The following is a 9,823-nucleotide window of genomic DNA, read 5'->3' as shown; positions in this document are numbered from 1 at the left end:
TTCTTCGGCATCGCCGGGAGGAGCGGAGGAGCTTCAAGCGTCCTCGGCGTCGGCGTCGGAGTCGGAGTCGACGGTGTCCTTGTCGGAGTAGTCAACGATGATGTAGCCTTAGCGCGCCATCTTTGAGCGGATGGACGTGCGTTTCGCCCGGCGGATGTCGCACGCCTCCTACACGTCGGTGTCGCGGGCGCGCTTTGTTCGATATGTGTCATAGTGGCAAATAAATAAAGATGTTTTCTTTTATCATATTTGTGTTTGTTCGTAATAAATTTTATGATATGCTATAACTGTATTAAGTGGAGACATTAATGCACGTGTCGTATGTAAACAAAACCCCGTCCCTATTGATATTGTTCATTGATTAATAAGATAATCAAGATTTCCTAATTATGTGACTAAGTAGTCATTAATAATGGAATCATGTTAGTTAACCTGATGGACACACACCCATAAGGTATTGCAATATGATCATGTTACAAAGTTTAGCATTGCGGGTTGTTGTGGGTATACTTCATGGGTGTACCATCGACAGTGCCTAGATCCGGCAAGCCCGGATAGCCCATAGACGGTGATGGTGGCGTATGATCCATCGGGCGACCCAGTTTTGTAGATCAAGATGGATGAAGTCCAGCCCAGGAACAAGGAGCCGGATCCTCCAACCGACCCTGGAAGTCGTATCTGGCCTGGCCCATCAGGGGTAGTGATACGTCTCCAACGTATCTATAATTTCTGATGCTCCATGCTAGTTTTATGACAATACCTACATGTTTTGCTCACACTTTATAATGATTTTATGCATTTTCCGGAACTAACCTATTAACAAGATGCCACAAGTGCCGGTTCTCGTTTTCTGCTGTTTTTGGTTCCGAAAAGGCTGTTCGGCAATATTCTCGGAATTCGACGAAACAAAAGCCAAACATCTTATTTCACCGAGACGGACCGAGAACACCGAAGGGAGCCGGAGAGGAGGCCCGGGGCCCCTGCACCACGGGGCGGCGCGGCCTAGAGGGGGCGCCAGCCTATGGGGAGGGAGCCCCCGGCTCCTCCGACTCCGCCTCTTCGCCTATATAACCCCTCGCGACGTAAAAACCCTACACCAATTGACGAAACTCCGAGAAAGACTCCGGGGCGCCGCCGCCATCGCGAAACTCCAATTCGGGGGACGAATCTCCGTTCCGGCACGCCGCCGGGACGGGGAAGTGCCCCGGAAGCCATCTCCATCGACGCCACCGCCTCCATCATGCTCCGTGAGTAGTTCCCCCATGGACTACGGGTTCTAGCAGTAGCTAGTTGGTACTCTCTCTCCCATGTACTTCAATACAATGATCTCATGAGCTGCCTTACATGATTGAGATCCATCTGATGTAATCGGTGTTGTGTTTGTTGGGATCCGATGAATTGTTACATTATGATCAGTCTATCTATAAGTTTGTGAAGTTATTGTTGCTGCAATCTTGTTGTGTTTAATGCTTGTCACTAGTGCACGAGTGGCATGATCTTAGATTTAAGCTCTATAATTATTGCTTAGATTGTATCTACAAGTTGTTTGCACATGTCTATGTCCGGAACCCGAGGCCCCGGAGTGACAGCAAGCTCGGGATAACTGGAGGGAAGGCTTAGGTATGAGGATCACATGTTTTCACCAAGTGTTAATGCTTTGCTCCGGTGCTCTATTAAAAGGAGTACCTTAATTACCGATAGATTCCCTTGAGGCACGAGCTGCCACCGTCTGGTAGGACAAAAGATGTTATGCAAGTTTCTCATTGCGAGCACGTATGACTATATATGAAAAACATGCCTACATGATTAATAATCTTGATGTTCTGTCTTAATGCTATTTCAATCCTATCAATTGCCCAACTCGTAATTTGTTCACCCAACACTTGTCACTTGTTATTGGAGAGTTACCACTAGTGTAGATAGCTGGGAACCCCGGTCCATCTTTCATCATCATATACTCGTTCCTCTATGACATTGGAAGTAGTATCAACTATTTTCTCGGTGCCATTGTCTCACGTGTTACCGCTACTGCTGTTGTGTTACTCGTTACTATTGCTCTCATATTACTGTCGCTTTCACATCACCCCCGTTACTAGTGCTTTTCCAGGTGCAGCTGAATTGACAACTCAGTTGTTAAGGCTTATAAGTATTCTTTACCTCCCCTTGTGTTGAATCAATAAATTTGGGTTTTACTTCCCTCGAAGACTGTTGCGATCCCCTATATTTTTGGGTTATCAAGACTATTTTCTGGCGCCGCTGCCGGGGAGGCATAGCTCTACTCATAAGTTCACATGGAGAGTACACTCTACCTCTCTCTCTGTTTTTATTTTATTTTATTTTGTTTTGCTAAGTTTACTTTTGTCTAGTTTATTTGTGCTTAGTTTATTTCTGTCTAGTATTATTTTGCTTAGTTTACTTTTGTCTAGTTTGTTTTTGTTTTGTTTTACTTTTCTTATATACCCAAAAATCCATAAAAATTTGAAAAACCTAAAAATTAAAAAATGTTGTTATGGGAGAACCCACAACCTATTTGGAGCTTACAGAATTATATAACTACTATATTATTTGGGAACAAACATCTTTTTTGTAAGAATTTTGAGCCCCATTTGTGAGTTATTGCTGTGCTGACACGTATGGCTATTGTTGTGGTTAGTTCCCTCCGTCTTTTCCGGTGTGCAGTTTTGGTGCTGCCTAGCGATTTTGGTGGTAGACAAAAGTTTGATTTCTTGCCAACGCGTGGCTCTTTGGGTGGTTCGGTGGTGTGGCTATATCTTTAGCTCCTGTGGCAGTGGCACCGCTTTGACTAAGTTTTTTTTTTTGCTACTGTGGTATTTCTCCAAGAGTCCTCTTCGTCTTTCTCTCCTCAGGTTTCTCGATTTCTCCCGCACCTCATTCCCCTTCTCCAAACCTCCAGGCAATCTCGACCGGTGGCGTCCCGCTCCAGCTCCTTGGCCCTAGCCACCACTAGCAATCTCTCGGCGGGGGGTTGGTGGTTGCATCCGGTGGGCTTGTGCAGCGGCGTCCGGCGGGCTGGCGGCAGGGAGTCGGCGGGTCGTGGTGCGCCCGAGAACGGAGAATTAGCAGCTCCGCGGCGCAGGATGCAGCGGTCAAGTGTCCGTCGAGCGGAGGGGATGGCTAGGGTCGCCGCACGTCTGCCCCGCCGAGACGCTCCTCCTGCGTTTAGGGCGCGTGGTGGTGCCGCTTCAAGGGCACGAGTGGGCTCGAGCAGATGCGACGGGGGTTCACGGCGCGTGATGGCGGCGTACGCGACATCGGCGTGTAGGAAGGTGAATCCATCTACCTTATCTCATCTTGCCTCTTTCTCAAACGACTCATGGTGGCGTGGCGTGACCATAACCCTGAGTTGCTGGTCGCGGCGGTAACGACTAGGGAGCTGGCGACCGTGGAGTCGGCGGCAAAGGATGCAGAGCACTACAACGATGCCTGTAGTGGACGCAGCATCGGTGGCTTTAGGGAGCGCAGGGATTGCTGTTTGAGGACTCGCCTCCTCTGATCCTCTCTTTTTTCCTATGCAACGGAACAACTTCAGGTTCACACGAAATTCACGATAGCACCTTTCCTGAGTTTGATTTTCCTCCCTTGCATTTTTTATGAAGTGTTCACAGTTCACAATCATGCACCGATCGAGCCACAATTTTTTTATAAGCCACTTGGTTCTGTTTTGATTAGAATGTGTAATTGGGCATTTTTGTGGTCTGCTTGCTGATCAGCTGATGTATGATGATTGATGTAGATGTATGCTTAGTTGTTTCTTTCCTCAGTTTGATGATTGCTATGGATTCCCCTGTTCTGAAATCTGAACACAAGTAAGACTCGGTGTAGGAGCTCCTCCAGATTTAGATGAAGCGTATCGTCTCCACTGAGAGATTCGCCAAGGAAATAACACTCAGTTATTTCTTATGCAGGATCAAGAGCAGAACGATGGAACGATCTCTTTTGAAAGATGTATCCCACATGTCTTAATTTGTGCGGCTGGCTAGGATATGGGAATTCAGGAGCACTGATGCTTGCGCATTATGTGAGCTTGATTTTGTTGTCGTCAATCCATCAGGTGAACAATGTATTGCTGTCATATAAATTCTCACTTTCAGTTTCACCACATTACAGGACAAGTGATATAAAAAGAACCCTGCAAGTAGCTAGCCGATTTCTCCGTTATGATCCTACAAGTGGCTATCCTATTTCTCCATTACGATCAGCTCATAATGCCACAATCAGGTTCTATCTATTTTTCCCCGTAGGCAACATGGTTTGCTGGCAAAAGGAATTGGCTCTAATAATTGTTAGTTACATCTTTCACTCATGCTGTTTTCCTTACTTCCCTAATATTCAGTTCGTGTATCACCTTTCGGCTTCTTCATTTCGAGTTGTTCAGCACACATTTGTCTGGTCCAACTACAAACTACGTGTTTGAATCATTCTACAAAACCTGTGAAGAAAATGCATGGAATTTTAGCTTCCATATGGCTTTTCTCTTCCTTTTGTTTGATTAGTTCAACCTTTTGGTATAGGTATGAATATGAACAGAAATGTCTAGCATTTTGATCCATATATGGCACTCCCTTCCGGCTGTCTGAGTGGTTGATTTTCTCCCACTAAACAACGTGTGAACTTTTTCTTGGAACCAAGATGCATGTTGTTATGCTGCAACAAATTACAGTTACTTTTAGATTAGCCATAATTTCCTGCAAGGAAAATAACCATCCTTTAGGGTTTAGGGTACCAGGGAACCAAGGGGATATGTCAAGAGATTGGCTAAAAGAGGGTCAGTGTATACAAATTGAACATTCAACCAATATGACGGAAAAAGACATGCAGATCAACTGACCACCTGCGCTGTGAATTTGCTTTACCCAAAGAACAATGGTAAAATAAAATTTACCCCAACCACATTCAAATGTTTGCCTACAATGAATTTCCTTTTCAGTGCGACAAGAACGCATAGATCCGAGCGCTGGTTAGAAACTGCATCATTGACTTAAATATACCCTCATGGCCATGTATGGAAAAATAAAAGATTGTTATCTGGAATTACATATTTCGTTTGCGGGTGGTTACTGTAAGTAAAGCCATGCCCCTTGTAGAGCAAATCGCCAGCAGAAAAGACATGTTTACATCGTCGATGGGATGTATTACCTCATCCCTATTTTAGGAAACATTTGTTATCGCCAATTCATGTATTTGTATAGTACCAAACAACAAACAAATGTAATGCAACCAGGGCGCCATCATCACTATCTTGGGAGCACACGTTGAGGCATTCGACGCCTTTGGCCTACAGAGAGTATTGATGGACGAACAATTGATAGTAGCATTCGTTGGACTGACAGTTAGTCAGTTGTTAGGTAAGTACCATTGGTTCTTCACTTCTTCAGCAAAACAATCCCTTACATGAACACAATGATAATATAATTAAGGACTGCGACTTCTAAATCCCATACGAATTCTGGCATTCAAGGCCACTTCAGTGACCAGAATTTTTTTGGCAGAAAATGTTGTGACCAGATGGTATATAACCATGCCTGTTCTGGAATTTGCTCCTATTAGAGAAGGGTAAGAATTTGACCACTGGGTTTACTAATCGATGTGATGTAGATACACGAGCTCACGTGCCCATACACACGCATTACAAAAAACATAACCCACCATAGAGAGTGACAAAAGTGCCAGCCAGTTCAAAGAAGAGCAAATCGAGATAGCCATCGCTTCAGTAGGAGCTTTCGAACCCAATGAAATTATGGTACGGTGCACAAAACTTTCTAACCAAATGAAATTATGGTACGGTGCACAAACTTACAGAGTATGTTTCAACCAGCTGTTTCTATGCTTCATCCCTTTTGTAAAATTATACATACACCTACATTGGGTAAGCGCTGCAAGTTCAAGATTCATGTCACCAAAGCAGTATCGACCATAGACAGCCAGTTACATTTAGGATATGTGCTCGAATCTGGCATTGTGCTATGGGTACTTATGCCTCTGATATGTTCATCTCCTACCTCTTTGATGTTTCGGTTCTGTGGTAATAATTAGAATGGCACCTGAAGAATTCTGTAAGATCAAAATAACTGCAGGAAGGAGCTACTACAATGTTTTATAATTGATCTAGACACGATTCTTGAAAAGCCAACTATTTTTTTTTGTTCTTGGCCTACAAAGTAAGTTCCTATGGATTGTTGTTTATGTCATCATATATTGGTCCAGTTTCCTTATATATTTCAAACTAGGAAGCATAATACATAATTTTCTCCATGTCAACTTGATGTGCAGTACACCATCATGTTTAGCCTCCTGAAACTTTCCATTTCCTACGGTCATTGCTATTTCACACAAAACTTATATTCCTATCATGAGATTTGCCTTAGTCCTTAGAAACTGTGCTGACATACATTTTCTCCATATTTCAGTCTTGGTACTGAATCAATTCGAACAGTTAGGTACACTGTGTTAGGAAAATTAGGTTTCTTTATACTCGCATAATGGATTACGGTATATTTTACTTTAGAGTGATGGATTTACTGTATTTGAATTTCTAAATTAACAGCCAATTAGTCATTTTTTGGCACATTAGTGGTTCTTTTTCATATGATCGATTGCATTATTTATGTTTTAGCATATGGGTTCAATGGTTAATGGACGAACCTATGTTCTGATTGCATTTTACTTGACAACTTTGATTTGCAATCAGATCAAAATACTTGGGTCAAATCTATATTTTGATCTCAAGTTTGATTGCATTTTATTTGTCTTCCGTTCTCAAGTTTCCTTGCAAGTATTTGGTCACCATGTGTATGTTTGCCCTGAACATTTTTGGCCGTATGTAGAAATAAAGGGGTTCGCCCACATAGCAGTTTATGTTCAGGTCCTAGCGTTGTTCGTAGAATGATCAATATGTTAGTGTTCTCAAAATATAGTCAAGCGGGGCAGTCCACCATGAACAGAGCTGCCATTGCGTCTCACGTTCGTGGTAGGTGGTCTAGCCCTTCCAGCAATGCTGTGCTTGTGGCATGATAGGTCTCCAGGTTGTGAGTAGAGCCGTGGCCGCACTCTGTTCAATATTCTCTTCCTCCTGTTCCGCGTGCGATTGAGGCGCCTTTGCATACACATGTCTCCTCACCACTGGTGGCTGCCATGCCACCACTGTTGTCATGGACTGGGTGAGTTACTCCAACGCCAGCCCTTGCAGGTTGTTGATTACAGCGGGGAAATTGGGGTCAAAGACGGAAATTTAATTTTCACCTTTTGCTTGGACGAAATCTATGTTCAGATTTAGGTGAATGCTGAATCATGTAGTTTCTTTTTTTCTAACGGTGGTATCATTGAAGCATATGTCGGTATGAGTTAAAATGTTATCATTGTACATGGCCGGGTTTGGGAAATTATTTGGTGACTTCATAATATAATGAGAGATACAGAAATAGAGTTATATGTTTCTCCAGATACAGAGTTTATGCTTCTCCAAAGTGTCTATCCATAAGCCATTGGTTGCAAGCATGACTATATACTTTCTTCAGACTGTTGTTCAGGTCAAAAGTTTGTAAGGGTGTTCTAATGCCTATTAGAGTTCTTTTATTTAGACGTGCTAAGACTAAACTGCAGGTAATGTTTTCTATTTAGAAACTGCAGCTGTATGACCGGATCATCTGGATAGGTATTGTAGATATAGATTCGGTTTTGTAATAGCATATTTGATCTTTGCCTTCCTATAATAAGTGTTTTCTTTGTCCAGCAAGATTGAAAGTGGCATGGACATTCTTTATGTATTTTAGTTTGCAGAACACCATATATAGATTGGAGTTTTGAAGCCAATGACAAAGGGGATGAAACGTTTCTTCGGTGCTGAAATACATAGATTTTGATGTAACTCTACCATTCAGTTGCATATGCTACCTTTTCTTCTGCCTAGCATAAGCATGGCTAGGAGAGTAGGATACCCTGATCCCTTCTTCCATTGATTTTGTATGTATATGTGATTTACCTGGCCTTCAGATTTATATTGTTTCACTATCTACATTCGTTTTTGTCTGAAAAAGTTTCTTTTCTGGATTTCAGTTCAGGTGGTCAAATTGACATATTTGGCCTTATAAATGAGCTACGTCAAATTCATACGGAGTTCCCAAGAACTGCTTATAACAAGCTGCGGAGAAGGTTTAGAGAGATCAGCGGAAGCAAGAAAGCACAAATTTCAACAAGCTATGAAGGGTCTGAGGGTTATCTCATTTATTTTACTAGGGAACGGTTCTTCACATTCGCTAGATATGTTGCATAAGCAACGATTTCAATCTTTTTACATCGACTCCATGAATGCTTATTTATCGACTGAATTTTTCAGCTCATTACAACATCATATGTGACTTCTGAACATTACAAGTTTCAACTATGCTAAGCTACTATACTTGCAACTCTTGCACCTTCGGTCATATCATCTTGACTCAGTGGTTACCGTTATTCTAATGGCAGCGCGAGGCCCAAGGTCGACACTCAACACCGAAGAGACATCAGTTTCCATACAAGTTCATTTGTAAATTCTTGATCCATCCAAGAAATAAAGTTGTTCCTTGTCCCTCTTCAGCTTTTCTCAATCAGTTTATCTGGTACCATCGGAAAAATGGTACATTAGTTATATTTCTTACGTCTAGCAGGCAATTCTACAAGCACACGTGGGCAGGAACATCGATGGTCTTGACCTGAACCTCTACCGGCAATCTATGGGTGTGACTAAACTAACTTCATTCTCAGTCAGATAAAGTTGTTAAATTTCAGTTGCAACTCATGTTCTAATTTACGACTAGAACAAATCACGATGTAAATTAAATGGTGTAGAACTTAATTGAGCACGAAGTTAGTTCTCATTTAACTGAGAACTAGCAAATCCCGCAATCTATGATCATGTGATGAAAACATGAGCCAGACTACTTCAGCTCTAGGACGACATGATCCGAAGTTGTGGACGATGCTTTTGGGTTATTGGTCATGCAGCCATGGGGGTGTTTGGGGGCAGACACCGCTTTAAGCTCTGGTCTGGACATTCTTTTCTTTGATGGGTGCAGGGATGTATAACGTGCGAGTCCGATGACCAACTGGACACGAATCAGATTCTACATAGCCTAGCATAGGCATTTTTGCTTCAGTTTTTTTTCTTTTCTTTTTTGATGCTGCTTTCAGAGCTGTACTTTGCACTACTTAGCGCTTTCTTCTAATGCAAATGACAAACTTCGATGTGTATTCGAAAAAAAAGTTGTGTCCATCATTTGCAGAGAAAAAAGAGGCATCGCCAATTTCTGTCCACTCCACTATTAGTTACACATCAATAATAATCTAGAGGACACAAATGCTATAATGCAAGAAAGCTCTATGTAAGTCATAGAAACATGATTGCGGTACAACATCTGTGTGTAAAAATGACTGATCTAGAGTTTTTCTTTCATAAAGAAATAAAATAAAGTTAGTTACTGAATTCATTCTTATCCTGATATAGGGTTAGTTTTTGTATTTTATTGAGAGGTTTATGATGCTTAGTTTCGTGTTGGACTTTCCATTTTGACAAATCATTAGCTGAAATGGTCAGCTACGATTTTTGAATTATATCAACCAAGGCAACTAGCTGAGGATTTCACGAAGTATACTAACTCTTAATTTCAGAGCTGGAGACACGAACCATCCAATTCTTAAATGGATGCAGTTACCTTCCCGCTGGTACTAGCTGAGGATTTTACGAAGTATATGAACTCTTATTTTCAGAGCCGGAGACACGAACCAAATGACCTAGCAATTTGTTCTTAGCGTTCTTTTATTTTGGTTT

The 9,823-nt window shown here is 42.1% G+C and overlaps 1 long non-coding RNA gene across 3 annotated transcripts; it reads left to right on the top strand.

Moving 5' to 3' along the window:
- The first annotated feature begins 2,611 nt into the window (after positions 1-2,611).
- Positions 2,612-8,423, top strand: LOC124703435. Of its 3 annotated transcripts, XR_007003113.1 has the most exons (3): positions 2,623-3,287; positions 3,927-4,039; positions 4,129-8,423. It is a non-coding gene; the product is annotated as an uncharacterized LOC124703435 (long non-coding RNA). The 3 variants fall into 3 exon arrangements; XR_007003111.1 differs by having other exon boundaries at positions 2,612-3,287; positions 3,927-8,423; XR_007003112.1 differs by having other exon boundaries at positions 2,612-3,550; positions 3,927-8,423.
- Positions 8,424-9,823: the final 1,400 nt, after the last annotated feature.

The sequence above is a fragment of the Lolium rigidum genome, chromosome 3, assembly GCF_022539505.1.
Source record: "Lolium rigidum isolate FL_2022 chromosome 3, APGP_CSIRO_Lrig_0.1, whole genome shotgun sequence".
Classification (NCBI taxonomy): Eukaryota; Viridiplantae; Streptophyta; class Magnoliopsida; order Poales; family Poaceae; genus Lolium; species Lolium rigidum.
The sequence above is the reverse complement of the archived record's forward strand: the minus strand, read 5'-3'. Positions and strand labels throughout refer to the sequence as shown.